We start from the raw sequence: 15,346 nt of genomic DNA on the forward strand, positions 1-15,346 counted from the left end.
CTCATTATTAATTAACTAGGAGTTAATGATCATCAGGAACAGTATTATAAAGTGTAACACATAGTAACTCACTATTAATGAACTAACAGTTAATGAAAATCAGGAACAGTATTATAAAGTGACATACAGAAATAAAATCCCCAGAAGAAATGATGTAGTATAGTACAAAAATATTAATAAAGAAATTTTGAAAAAGGTAAGAGTAAATAAGTTGTTTATTGAGTCCTTTTTTATTTGTCAACAGTCCAAATGTGAAAACATCCCTGAGCTAGCTAGCTATACCATTAAAAATAATACACCCAAACAAAATGAAATCAAAATTTGTCATTACTACTGAAGGAGAAAGTCTGAGAGCTGAGACTGATCACAGTATATTCTGATAGTACATTAATTACACATCTTTCTGTTTCATATCTGAGGCACAAAGTTTTGCTGCCCATTAGCTTAGCTCATGTTAGTTAAAATAACTAGCTAGCTAGCATGCACTCATAACAGAACATCAGCAGCAGCTTTAGGTTTAATAAAGCACTAACATGTGCTTATAATTCTGAAACAACACAGTAAAATAGATATTGTATTTATTTTTTTTGTTATTTAAATAACAGAATGCTAAAATGTTTATTTTATATGCCAAAATCTTTATGTATTTATGCTACTACTGCTACATTAATAATAATAATAATAATAATAATAATAATAATCATCATCATCATCATCAGTAGTAGTAGTAGTAGTAGTAGAGGACTGTGGTGATAGAAGACTTGCTAATATGCACTGACCAAGATGCACTTAAATGAGTGCATATTTGAAGTACTTGGATGAAAAATACAGAACGTTTTTTACTTATATTTTCTACCAGGCCTTTTTGGAGAAGACCACCTGACACTTGGTCCACAAACAACTTTAGGACCCTGTATTTTAACTGGGCAGATCAGAATCTTTTAATTTAATAATAAAAATGGATATATGTTGTATGTTGTTTGGTTTATATTTAGTTGACCTTACATAGTGATTCCGAATAGATTTTAGAGAAGAAGGGACAGGAAATAATCTACCATCAAAGTTACAATGCAGAATTGGACTAATCTTACAATACAATAAAATTTCATACTATTTTCAGTCTATATATTATCTAAGGTTTAGTTTTACAAAATATGTTATGAATATAACATTTGTCTATTGATAATGTATAATGAATGATAAGGAACCTTTTTAGAGGTTTCAATGGTTTTTCTCTTCTTTCTTTTTATTTTTGAATTCTGAAAAATCTTGTCTTGGTCTAAATCTTGTCTTGGTCTCGTCACTCCTGTTTTTTTTTGTTTTTTTTTGGTAGGAGTATAAATATATAGAAAGTCTGACATTTAAAATAATAAACATTTTACAGTTCTACTGAATTAAATAAACTTACATTTAACATTAGAGTGGCACAAGACTCTTATTATGATAGCTTTGGTGTTTCAGTTGAGCGCCTGTGAGGTTTTTTGCAAGTGCTGGTAAAGGTGAGCAGTTAATCCTTTGTTCGAAGTGGATTAGTTTGATAATTCTGTTCATATTTTGATTCTAACTTGCTGTATCTCCTGATGTATGATGAGTGAATCAGACTCATGGCAGACACCCGGGCCGCTAATGTGAGACTTTTGATTCAGACTCAATGTTTTACTCAGACTACAGCACTAATGTAGAGACACAGTTAGCTGATTTGCTAACCAATCTGAGCAAAGTAGTTTCTGTATTCTTGTACAATGTCTGTTTTACTGTATTGCTTCAGAATTATAAGCACATGTTAGTGCTTTATTAAACCTAAAGCTGCTGCTGATGTTCTGTTATGAGTGCATGCTAACAGACAGCAAAACTTTGTGCCTCAGATATGAAACAGAAAGATGTGTAATTAATGTACTATCAGAATATACTGTGATCAGTCTCAGCTCTCAGACTTTCTCCTTCAGTAGTAATGACAGATTTTGATTTCATTTTGTTTGGGTATATTATTTTTAATGGTATAGCTAGCTAGCTCAGGGATGTTTTCACATTTGGACTGTTCACAAATAAAAAAGGACTCAATAAACAACTTATTTACTCTTACCTTTTTCAAAATTTCTTTATTAATATTTTTTGTACTATACTACAACATTTCTTCTGGGGATTTTATTTTTTAATGTGTCTCACTTTATATTGGTCCTGATTATCATTAATTCCTAGTTCATTAATAGTGAGTTACCATGTGTTTCACTTTATACTGTTCCAGATCATTATTAACTCCTAGTTAATTAATAATGAGTTACCATGTGTTTCACTTTATAATACTGTTCCTGACCATCATTAACTCCTAGTTCTTTAATAGTGAGTTACAATGTGTTTCACTTAATAATACTGTTCCAGATCATCATTAACTCCTAGTTCATTAATAATGAGTTACTATGTGTTTCACTTTATAATACTGTTCCTGACCATCATTAACTCCTAGTTCATTAGTTATAAGTTATCCTGTTTTCCCAATTTATAATAGTGTTCCAGATCATCATTAACTCCCAATGAAGACAACAGTAACAACTTCTTAATTAATAGTAAGTTACCATGGGTTTCACTTTATATTTTTCCTGATCATCATTAGCTCCTAATGAAGAACAGCAACACCTCATTCTTTGGAATACATTACACCAGGAACCTTGTAAGACTCAGCTATTGAGCAATTAATGTTGAATTGATTGGTAATTTATGAGTAGTTACGAAGTAATTCTCGTAAATCCTTGGTAGTTCAGTGTAGTTACTTAAGTGTTAATGCAGCACTAATTATTCATTCCTGCTTAGTTCCTGATTAGTTACTTATTAACTACAGAACTGTATTGTAAAGTGTTACCCAATTCGGATTAAAAAAAGCCATCACACAGATTGCAGATACTCATAAGGGTTTATTCATAATTACCTCTGATTGTGGATGCTTTTGCCTATGAAGCTACTCCTTTTGCTTTGCCAGTGAAGCTACTCCTTCCCATTCCCCGAATGGAGAACATAACACGAGCCACATCAACATTGTCTGCTCCATGATCGGCATGAAAATACAAGGTGGGCAACAAAACACTGCATAAGGTTAAAAGTGTTTCTCTGTTATGGGGTGACCAATCTTGGCCGCAAAGGCTGACGTTCCTTTTCACTGCAACCAAGCAGGAGCACACCTCATTTAACTGATCACTTATTTGAATATTGAGACTATCTGATTAAAACAAGTAAAATCAGATGTGTTTCTGCTTGATTGGAATGAACACCTACAGCCATACTGTCCCTGACCAGTCTGATAACCCTGCTCTTTATATTATGTCACATGTTTCACCTATACAGACTAAGGCTCTATGCAGGATAGTTTCCAGGAGATTAAATACAACAACTTTGGCAACACTTTAGGGTACTGTTTATAGGGCTGCATGACACCTACATAGCCTTATCATGACAACTGACATTACCCTACATCAGGGGTGTCCAATCTTATCCATAAAGGGCCGATGTGGCTGCAGGTTTTTATTCCAACCAAGCAGTAGTAGTACATCACCTGATCAGCAGTTTGAAGACTGAAACCAATTGATTAAACAAGTGGAACCAAGTGTGCTCCAGCTGTTTTGAATGAAAACCTGCAGCCACACTGGCCCTTTGTGGATAACACTGGCAACACTGCTCTACATAAATGTTTAGAAATACTTATTCCAGTAGGCTATAAAGGTTACATTTGCTAATTTTGATCAAAGTGAGGCTTTATAGCCTTTATGACAGATGATGCCTATTGGAATAAGCATTTATGAACATTTATGTAGGCTAATGTTGGTTGTCATGACAAGATTTTGTAGGTGTCATGTAGCCTTATGAACAGCACCCTACACTTCTTTTTTACCTCAGTGAAATCTGAACTTTTGAACTGTGCCATTGAAGAAAGCCAGAGTTGTTGAAGCCAGATTGTAATCTGACACACCAAGATTCATTATCTAAATGAAGAATACAAATGAGGAAAATAAACTTGAACAAAGACTCATTAAAATGTTATTCGTCACCTGACCTTTTTTCCTGTCTTTAATCTTTGAATTAATTTTATCTGGTGATCAATAGCCTCACTATGATACAGCTATATGTATGGCTATTATAGGACTACTTCAAATAATTACACTTACTGTGTACTACGTAATATATTGTATTACATACATGTAATAAAAAAAATAATAATTATGTGTAATATTCTTCCTGGAGAAGCCATCTATGCCTCCAAAGATCACCATGTTGTACCTTGGTTGATCAATTATATGTTAAATGTACTACAGTTGATGCCAAAGAGAAATTTGAACACTGTATTACTATTTATTTTATATTCATTTTATAAACCTTATCAACTTGTGATTTGTATCGATGTGCATCAGTGACTTTGGTGCTGGCATAGAATATGTTCTTCTGATCACACAGCCCAACTCTGACATTCTGGAAATGACGCCAATGGTGTCTACTCAGTGCATTGAAGAACGGACTCTCTCCCACTGCACCCGATGTCCTTGCACCCTCAGCAAACCCATCATCATTCTGTATCCTGCATTCGGGTTTCTGGCATGGATTGTTGACACTAGGAAGTCCAGTTCCTCATCAGTCAAGATGCTGTAGCTTGCCCTCACAGATAATCCCCACTTTGCCACACGCCTGTGTACTGTAAATGTTGACACACCCAACAGCCTGGCTATGTCACAGGCAATCCCAAGGAAAGAAGCTGGGATGTATAGTCCTCAGAAAGCCCTATCTTTGGATGACCATTCGTTCCCTTCTCATGCTCAATAGCGATGCAGGTCTCCTTGTTGTTTAGACTGCATGCCATCTGGTGATCCTCTGCAAGTGCATTATAAACATCTTGAAGAACATCTACTTGAGTTGAGACTGAGCTAAGGAGTACCAGCTCCTGTGAACAAACAAATTCTAAGTAATCTATATCAAGAGGAACACAGTCAAGCCAACTCAAAAGTTGAGTATGGAGCCTTACTAGTAAATGGCAGAGGAATAGTTCCTAAAACAAAAAAAAGTAAAGTAGGTTAATTAATAATTTACTTCAACACTCCTAGGTTATAACGGACATACAAAATAAAGTGTACATATCCCTTTCTGTTCTAGCTAGCATTAAATTAGATCCAATTTTGAATGTAAGAATTGTGTTGGGGGCTAACGCCATAAACTTGTCACTAGAGCTGGGCGATATGGCCAAGAATGTTATCACAATAAACAAAATTCATATCGTTTGATATCGATACATACCGCGATAAATGTCAAATCATTATTTCTTTCAAGTTTGAAGGCTGATTTTTGGTCCTGGGGGGTGAACTGCTGTTTTAAACTATTCTTTATGGTCGGAACACGACAAACACTCTGTCAAAGTGTCTGGTGAGCTGTTTTTACCAGCTGGAAAAGCATGGCTATTTTGTATAGTCATAATTTAAGAAAGAAAACGTTATTTTTAGCTGGTGACGAGCGCTCGGCTACCCCGCTACAAATGACATCAGTGTTCATACACCAGCTAGCAACGACTGGATTTCTCTGTGCTATCGTAGTAGTTTAAGGGGTGAACCGCAAAATATCAACACCAGACAAACAGAGTCCTCCTTTTAGGAACGTTTAAACTGAAAGCGGTGCTTTTGTGTCTTGTTTGATCCACAGTATCATCAGTTCTCTGTGTTGTGGGAGTGACAGCGTGCTGCTTCAAGTTAGCCAGCTGCTAAAAACAGCTAGCCTGGAAAGCTAGCGTTAGCGCTCTCCCGCTCTCCACTGCCTCACAGCTTCCTCAGCTTACTTTCGTTTAAATCAGGGCTGTAATTTACATGAACTCACTTCTTTCTTTCACTTTCGTTGCTTGGGAATGCACTAATACTTAAATATGACTGTCCAAGCGCTGTAACAGCGCTGTAGTTGTGAGGATTGTGATTGTCATTTAACGCTGCTAAAGCTGGTTAGGATGTACAGAAAGAGGTGAGTTCACTGTAGGACAGTACAGTTACACCACTGACCTCGTCACTCACACTCGGTCATAGGAGATCAGATCGCGGGCGCTCCACTCAAACAGGGAATGTATAACTCCACATTTCAGACATTGCTAAAGACTCATCTTACTCGTGGCCCCCTCCCTCTCTAATCATGTAGAAAAACTCGGAAGTGCGCCCTCTCCTGGCGATAGCAGAGTAGTGTCACTTTCCTTGCAGTAGAAAACACCACCAAGGCTTTTGCTAGAACGTGGAAGTGTGAGAATGGTGTATTATATCGAACATTTATCGAACATGTCGTATCGCTCTATCGAGGAAAATTTATATCGCGATAATTATCGTTATCGTTTTATCGCCCAGCCCTACTTGTCACCTATGATTCCAGAAACATGCCTACACCAATCCTGGATATTGTTTAGAGCCATCTGACACTGAGTGTGAAAACCATCATACTGGATTTTAACAGTTAATGTTATCAAAAATGTTTCCATGTATATGCATTAGCTAAAAAGCTAGATAACTTGCCAGCTAGCACATAGGTACCATTAAATTACGATTAAATCCATGGCAGCAACACTATTATGAAAATTAAGACATAAGTTAATGTTAATAATGTTTACATTAGTTACCAAAAGAGGAAGAAACTTACCATCTAAACTAGTCAGTCCATAATCCTTAGGCTTTCTAAGCTGATATTTGGCGTTAAGCAGCCTGGGTTGCTTCATTCAGTTTTACTGGCATCCAGGTGGCTTTTTTTTTTTGCATGCTAAAATAAGCTCCTTTGATTGGTCATGAATTATGTCTCATCCCCACTGCCCCACCCCTTACAAGCTCTGCTCCTTCAATGAAGCAGCTACAAGTGCACAAAGTTTTGCAATTTTGTGTACAAATAAATATACTTGTATTTATCTTGGTATTCGTTCACACAGTTATGACTTTTTCTCTTTGACTTCAAATTTAAAACACATTTGTGAGAATTTTTTCTACTAGTGAAAATTTTTACATGCAAGTTCAGATTTTTGTTCTACAAGTTCTCACATCAAAAAGACAAGTACAGATTTAATTTTACAAGTTCTCAGATTAGGTCCTGCAAGTTCTCAAGTTTTGCAACATAATTACCTCCATACTAGCTAGCTAGCTAGCTTAACTGTTAGCAATTGATGCTTATTTTCGTTTTGACATATGGAAAGTTCAGCATTCACAAATTCTAGGATTAGGTTTGAATAAATATCCGATTGAAAACTGCGACGTCAAATTAACCAATAATTTATTCACCAAATGCATTTTGAAACCTTCCGAATTTTCCAAAAGTGGCTCTAGGCGCGCAGTTAATAGAGATAACAAATTAACGTTACATTGGCTGTGGGTTACGTAGCTGATTAATTAGCTGTTTAGCATTAGCTGTAGCTAAAGCTTGCCACAGATTTTATGGACAGGCTAACGTTAGCATTTTCATGTTGTTTTGTTTCTTACCGTGTCGCTTCTTTGGTAGCTAAATATCGACGAAGTTTTGACACAGATAATTATAATAATCTATTTCTTGCAAAATAATCTATTCCTCACATTTTCAAATTCTTACTTGCGTCAAACATGCTGCTTTGTGGAGTGTGTGAATTACTATAACTTAAGAGAAAGACCTACTCATTGTAGTGTGTCTGCTGGGAATTCTGTAGCAAAGAATGTGAAAGTCTCAAGGCGCTTGTGTCTCATTTATGTGCTCATTTGCAAGACGAGCTTACTGTTACTTGTCTTTTCCAGTCTTGCAGTAAACTTTTTAAAGTAAAATCATCTTTCTCTTCCCATGTGGCAAGATATAACAAAAACTGGGATGTAACTCAAGTTGCTTTTATTCATCTTGCTGAAACAATAGAACGTTTAGACAACTTCAGTGAAAAATATGTAGAAGTTGTTTATGCAGAACGTATTGAAGCTGAATTTGAAATACCAGTGACTGACCCCCTTGATAAATACACTGAAAACGTAGCTCTTTTTTTTTCTCGGCCTGCAAGCAAATTGTATGGTCCCTGCATCTATAATAACAGAAATTCCAAGAGAGATGAGAACACTACAGGACATCCAACATGAATTTACAATGAACAGGTTAATAACAGACCTTCAAGAACATGGTGTGCCACAGCATGCTTTGCAAGAGTTTGGCAAGAAGCTTTAAGATGACGGTGCTCTGCAAAGAGCATTAGCTTCTGGTGGCACATTAGCCACACACCATAGGAGAATTGAGTTTTATAAGAAAAATTTCAATTTAGTTGAGCCACTGCAGATTATGTTAGGCCATAATGATCAATGTGAGAGGAGGCATTTTCACTATGTTCTTGTTTTGGAAAGCCTGAAAGCTATTTTAATAGACCAATTTTTAAACCCTCTTCCTATTGTAAAGGTTATTGCAATTTTTAATCTGATTATGAATCTGATTATTATTGCTTAAACTAAAAAGGAGGTCAGGGTAACTTGGATTTTTTTGTTTAAAGTCTACAGACCAATGCAGGGAAGAGACAGACACTCGTGCCGAGGATGCTTCAATCAAAGTAACTTTATTGGCTAAATATGACACTACAGTTGGATAACTTGGCTAATAAACAAAAGAAAAGAAATAAAAACAAGGGAATGACTCGGGTAATGTAACTTATTTCACAGTGTAAAATGGTATGCAAAGGTGGCTGAGGGCGCTCCTTGGGAAAGGACAAAGGATCTAAAGGGCAACTTAACCTAACTAGCATATATCTAAAAGAGAATTCTTATCAAATAAGATAGCGTTGAACCTTGACTGCACAAATGAAAGATAGCCAGCCTTACTTTGAAGTCGGGAGACAGGACTGCGGGTCCTCTGAGATGGGTCGCTCGATGATCAGCTGGAGCTCGCACGCTGGGCGTTCCTTCGCTGGCCCTGGAGTCTTGGTGGGACTTCGCACAGGCGACGCGCTGCAGTTGAGGGCCGACTTCGGCGGCTCGCCTGCCCGAGGAGGAAACTTGGAACCAGGGCAGTCTTCTGGCGAGGGTTCAGTTCGCCGGTCGAGGCGCGGCTCTAGCTGGGCTTCAGAATCTCTGGCTTCTTCTTAGGGCTGTTTGAGGGTGGAGCTTGGGACCAGGGCAGTCTTCTAGCGAGGATTCGGTTCACAGGTCGAGGCGTGGCTCTGGCTGGGCTTCAGAGTCTCTGGGCTTCTTTTTAGGGCTGGAGAAATGCAGTCAAATTTCGAGGCTAATAACCTGAATTACTACCTATCTCCGTCAGAGCTGAAACTTGAAATTCCTAACTTGGCCATGTAAAGAAATCTTCACTTTCTTCTCTAAGGTTGGGTTAAACTTAAAAGGTATACACAAAAGACAAACTACACGAACAACAAAATCCAGATCTGATCTAAGCGTTCTAAACTTCTAAACTTTCTTTCTAACCGCGGCTGGCACAGACTTGTGGAAGTTTCTCCTTGTTCTCTGGAACGCGAGCTCGAACTGACTGGAATGGGCGTGCGCACCGGTTTTACCCGGCTGTTGGCCCCTCCCTTCCCTGGAGCAAAGGGGGTGATAGGTTCTCTTACCTAGTGAGTAATTACCTATTCCTAGTTCTAGATTCTGATTGGGGGTGGTTTCTCTGTGAGCGCCTTCCCAGGGAACTCCCCTCTTTGTTCCCTCTAGATTTGAAAAGCTTTGTTAGATTAAACCAACAGTTTCAGATCATTGGATTAAGTTCCTAAAACCACACAGACAAACCTAACATTTGTGCATCAACCTACAGTTTTTATCCACATTACCTGAAACAACTATTGTAAAGGCAGAAATAGTCTTACAGGTAACCCTTTTGGATGTCTTTTCATGGCAGGAGATTTAACACAGTAAAATCATCACTTCAAAGAATAAAGTCAAGTAAACGAGGATAGTGAAATAGAGGGCTAGATATAATAAGTGAAAAGAAAACCTAGGTGCATGCTTAGTGTTCTAAAATCACTACTTTAAATGGTTAACTTTTAAATAACTTTCAGACAGTTATCCTACACATTCCTAATGTCTGGTAAAAGAAAGGAAAATACACTTTAAGTCACTAAGTACACAAATACAAGTACCATCTCTTGCAAATTAGATAGGATTGGTAGTCAAACATGCATATCAATGAGTGTTCCTGGGGTCCTTTGTGAGGAACAGTCCTTACGGTGGTGATGTGGTAATTCTTGTTTTCACACCTTGGGGTGCTGTGGGTTCATGTTTGAGGTCCTCAAGGGAATTTTAGAAAGTCTAAGATTTTCAGTTCCGATTGTCGTAGCAGTTCCGTTTTTGGTATGTCTGGTTTAGTTAAAATGAGTCCTAACGAATGCTTGCAGTTTGGAGTGGGTATATACCTTAGAAATATACTTTCTGTTACTTAAAGATAAAGTTGTCCACAGGACTTTGGAGAGCCATATGCCACATTCCATATGGCATATGTTTCTTCTGCTGGGTGAAGGGAGAGGGGTGCTGGTTCTTGATTCAGCTGTAAATTTTGCTGAGTCTAAGTCGGGGGTGTTAAGCCTGACAGTTTTACACCTCACTTCCAGACTTGCTGGAGCCAGAAGGCCCTTAACTTTTGGGTAAACACTCAGCTGGAAGTGAAGTTATGGCCATTGTTCGCTACACTACTCAAACTACTTTGAGATATTACTGATGGGTTTGTCATAAAGAATAATGTATTTTTTGGCTCAGATCCTCAAGCTTTAAAGGTAATGTTGTTCCAGGATTCTTTTGAGGTTTGTAATCCACTGGGAACAGCTAGACAAAAGAATAAGATGCTTGCAGTGTACTATACTTTTTACTTTTTTGGCTCAGATCCTCAAGCTTTAAAAGGTAATGTTGTTCCAGGATTCTTTTGAGGTTTGTAATCCACTGGGAACAGCTAGACAAAAGAATAAGATGCTTGCAGTGTACTATACTTTTTACTTTTTTGGCTCAGATCCTCAAGCTTTAAAAGGTAATGTTGTTCCAGGATTCTTTTGAGGTTTGTAATCCACTGGGAACAGCTAGACAAAAGAATAAGATGCTTGCAGTGTACTATACTTTTTACTTTTTTGGCTCAGATCCTCAAGCTTTAAAAGGTAATGTTGTTCCAGGATTCTTTTGAGGTTTGTAATCCACTGGGAACAGCTAGACAAAAGAATAAGATGCTTGCAGTGTACTATACTTTTTACTACTACAGTTTTTACCCATTCAGTCATTGAACGGTTGATCAGATTCAGTAAGTTTTGATATGTGTAGAGAAGGACTGTAAATATTTTGGTGTGAGCAGAGTATTTGAAAGATTACTCTGACTTGTGTGGATTGGAGAATAATGGCATAACAGTAGATGGCAAAATATTCAGAGGCTCAGTTGCCTGTATTGTTGGGGATAATCTTGGGTCACACTTTATTGGTGGCTTCTGTGAAAATTTTAGCTGTTCTGAATATTTCTGCAGATACTACCGGATAACAAAAGCAGAGTTTCAGTTAAATTCTCTTTTCTGTGCTTCACAGAGAGACCCAAACAGGTACACTGAGTCAGTGCGTTTTTTGCCTGATCACCAGGAACAGACTGCACACAAAGGGATTAAAGCCAATAATGTGTTCCACAAGTTGAGGCATTTTCACATGTGCCAACCTGGACTACCGCCTTGCATCGCCCATGATTTGTTTGAGGGTGTAGTTGATTACGATCTAGCTCTTTGCCTGCAACGTCAAATAATAATGTGAAAAATGTGACAAAGACACTTGCAGAGTGGCATCAGCTGTTTCAGGCTTTTATGTCCAGTGGTAATCTGGTCAGTCCTGAAGTCAGTGTATCTGAGTCTGTCAGATTTTGCCCTGAGTTGTATGACACTAAACTGAAAGAGGCACTTAATGATTTCCATCTTTCATTAGACAGTTGTGTTATCACTGAAAGAGTAACAGTGCGTGGCACACTGTATTCAAATGGCCTGCTTGTTGTGTTGCGTTATAATGTGGGAGAGTTAAGGTTAGGGCATATATTCTCCATTGTCATTACAGAGGATTGTTTTTTTATGCTGAGAGAAAAAGTAGAGGAATTTATCCCTACACTTGGAATCTATGAAATTAAGGACAGTCCAAATAATATTACAGGCTCAAAGCTGATGATTGTGCAGATTATGTCCCTCACAAATGTTTCCATAGAGGTGCCAAAATCTTTTTTCTACTTAAGCATGTGCCACTATGGATGCCATCCAAGATGTAATCAGTGGAGCTCTGCCATTGCTTGTGGGGAACCTCCCATTTCACAAAATGGTTACATAAATTTGGTGACAATTGAAGATCCTGAAGGTGTCCTGAAGCCAATACAGTGTTGCAGGCTGATTAAAGCATTTTCTGCCAGTAAGTGTTTAATTCTTTCTTTTTTCATCCTTTATAAGACTTTTAGTATTTCGAAGTTGAAATAGTTTAACATAGTTGATAGTTTCACACTTACAGCTCAGAATTATAAGGTTCTGTGGAGGTATAATGAATATATTACTATTATAATCAATAAGAAATCCATAATCATATACTAAAAAGTTGATTGACAAAAGTGTATTAATCCTCTCACTAAGGATAGGCCTTGCTGTGTGTAGGTTAGGGGATTTCGCAATGGAGAATCCCTGAAGTTCAGAAGCATCTAGAAGCTAGTGTGCTTTGTTGTAAGGACAAGCTGGCCCGTGAGAAGGGAGGTAAGCTGATAGGGAACCAGACAGTATTAGTGTTGGAACCAGTTTAAAAAGATAAAATTTAATTAAAAACCTTGAAAGGATGGTGGCAGCTTAGGATAGCTGAGCATGCAAGTTTTTAAAAAAATCAAGGACACGTGCGATGGGAAATAAGGCTTTCCAACTGAAGTGTAAGGATGGGAAACAATGGGAACCAAAGTGAAATGAGAAAAGGTGAGAGGGAGGGGGCGATTGCTTCATTGCCCCCAAACAGGGTATAAAAATGATGTTTCTGTAATGTACTTTGCATTTGGCTGTCCGGGAGCCATCTTGCCACCTGAGGCTTAATAAATGAAGAGGGTCTTTTCCTTCCTTCAAAAAGAACTCAACGGCTGAAGTCTTTTATTCAACTTTCTTTTATTTTTGACTGAACTTTATTTTATTTTGCGTTTATGATGAGAACAAGCAACTAGATTTAAAAAACTAAAACATAGTTATAGAACAGATTAGTTTAATTATCCATATGTTGGGGCTCTGAGCGAGCGGGAATCACACTTAGTCCTGACAGTTCTATCTGTGTTCAGTGCAGTTTTGAGATTGTAAAGGTCAAACATTTCAAAAAAGAGAAAAACTCAAACATACTACCATCACTTTTTATATCTTAACAAAATAATTGTTTTGAGTATTTTTCACTGCTGAGCATTTAAATCCAGAAATAAATTATTTTTGGAATGGACCAAAATGTTGACAAAGATGAGAATTATATAGAAATATAAAGAAAATAAGAATCAGAACAGGTTAGTTTCACGTAGAAATCTATTGTACTACATCAGCAAGATTTACTGTGGGGAAATTAATTGTACTATGTACAATACATGTATATGCAAAAAGCAGTATGGTATGATAAATATATTGTGATCAGTCATTATAAGAGGAAAAAAAAGAAGCGTGAAAAAACAAGACTCCAGAATGTCCAGTAAAAAAAAATGTATTCATTGCAGTATATCAACATTACAGATTTTTTCTCTGCCATTGTGTGTATCTTGCTGTTGTCTCTTTTTCTGTGTTGTTTGTACTTCTGCTCAGTGTTTCTTCCTGCAGTTATCCTCACTATTTCTGAAATTAAAATTTTAAACTGTACTTTATTTGTACTTTTTTGAAAATACAGGCTATATGAAGCTTGTCACCACAGCAGTAGTAATCAGCACTAAATGATTAACTGTATGCACAACTTGATTTCGGAAAAAATGTCTGATGATGAAAATCTTCCAATTGTAAGCTGACAAATTGTTGGTTTTGGTTAGACTTTTCTAGTGTTTCTACTAAATAAGTTTATATTGGTAATGCTTAACCATTTGTTTAAGGCACAGTGTTTTATGAAATAATAGTATTTTAAACTTGTTCAAAGGATTTAGCTGGATTTATTTTACTGCAGTTGACTAAAAGAAGGTTGTCATTTTATCAGGCAGCAGAAGTATTTTAAATCTGTAAACTATATTTAAAGTTGCTTAGATTCATAAACTAACAATCCTGTTTAATTTATCTATTCTGCTTTCAGGACGACAGAATAATTTGGAGCCATGTAATGACCCAGTTATGGCGCAGCTCCATTTGGCTTGTCCAGACTTCTTGACATCTGCATCACCTTCTACAGCCACACTGAGTGATTTGTTCCAAGTTCCATGGCATAAACTACCCAGCGAGCTTGTCAAGGCATCGAATGAAAAAAGAGGCTAATGTCAGCGCTCAGAAGAGAGATGATTCGCATTGTGGTTGATGATCTGCTTGCCAGTGGATCTCGTCCGGGTAGAACGAAGCTAAGGCAAATTGCCCAGCAGATAGTGGAACAATTTCCCAAATCTTTCTCTGATATCAGTGGAGACATTGTTGTAGGAAGTGGTTATGATTCTTTGATGTTGCAAATGGAGAACCGTGTTGAAAATTGTCTAAGACAAACTGCCCAGACCTTCAGTAGACAAGCTGGTGAGAGAGCCCCAAAGAAGCCAAAACTTTCAGACAAATATGGCTGTGAGGAGTGACAGCCTTTGCCTCCTGTTAATGATGGCCATGAAAACAAAAGGATTGAACTGTGCAATTCTCACAAAGAAAATCTGCTACCTCACGCATGTGTAAAGCAACTAATGAAGAAGACATTACATGCAAAGCCTGGACATTAATAATGAAAAAAACAACATTAACATACTGATGGAAAAATAGCTCTATTTCTTTGAAGCCCCGGGTCTTTTTGACCATTGTGAGACACTTCTTGGCTTTGCAGTCCGAGTAAAACTTGCAGAAGAACTCTTTAAAAAGGCTTAGTGGTGAGAGACTTCATTCAAACAAGAGAAGCAAGTGTTGGTGAAATGGTGAACCAAAGACCTTTGAAAATGCTAAGATGCCTCACAAGTTACTTCAAGGAAAAAACAGAGGTCCTGTTGGTTGCAAACAAGGTAAATCTACATTTGAATCTCTACACACCATGTAAATCAGGATTTAAGCAATTCTTTGGAATGTTAATATACTGTGCACCAAATTTGATTTGGTACTTTATAGTCATTCATTTTGGTTTGTTTACAATAGTATAGCATAACTTACTCATTTGAATATTAGATAAAAATAAAACAATGACACAAAACTTAAGACATATGTTGTCTTTATAAGATGGTCAGAAAGAACTACCCAGTACTCTTTGCATCATTGTAATTG

This window comes from Colossoma macropomum, unplaced genomic scaffold, assembly GCF_904425465.1.
Source record: "Colossoma macropomum unplaced genomic scaffold, Colossoma_macropomum, whole genome shotgun sequence".
Classification (NCBI taxonomy): Eukaryota; Metazoa; Chordata; class Actinopteri; order Characiformes; family Serrasalmidae; genus Colossoma; species Colossoma macropomum.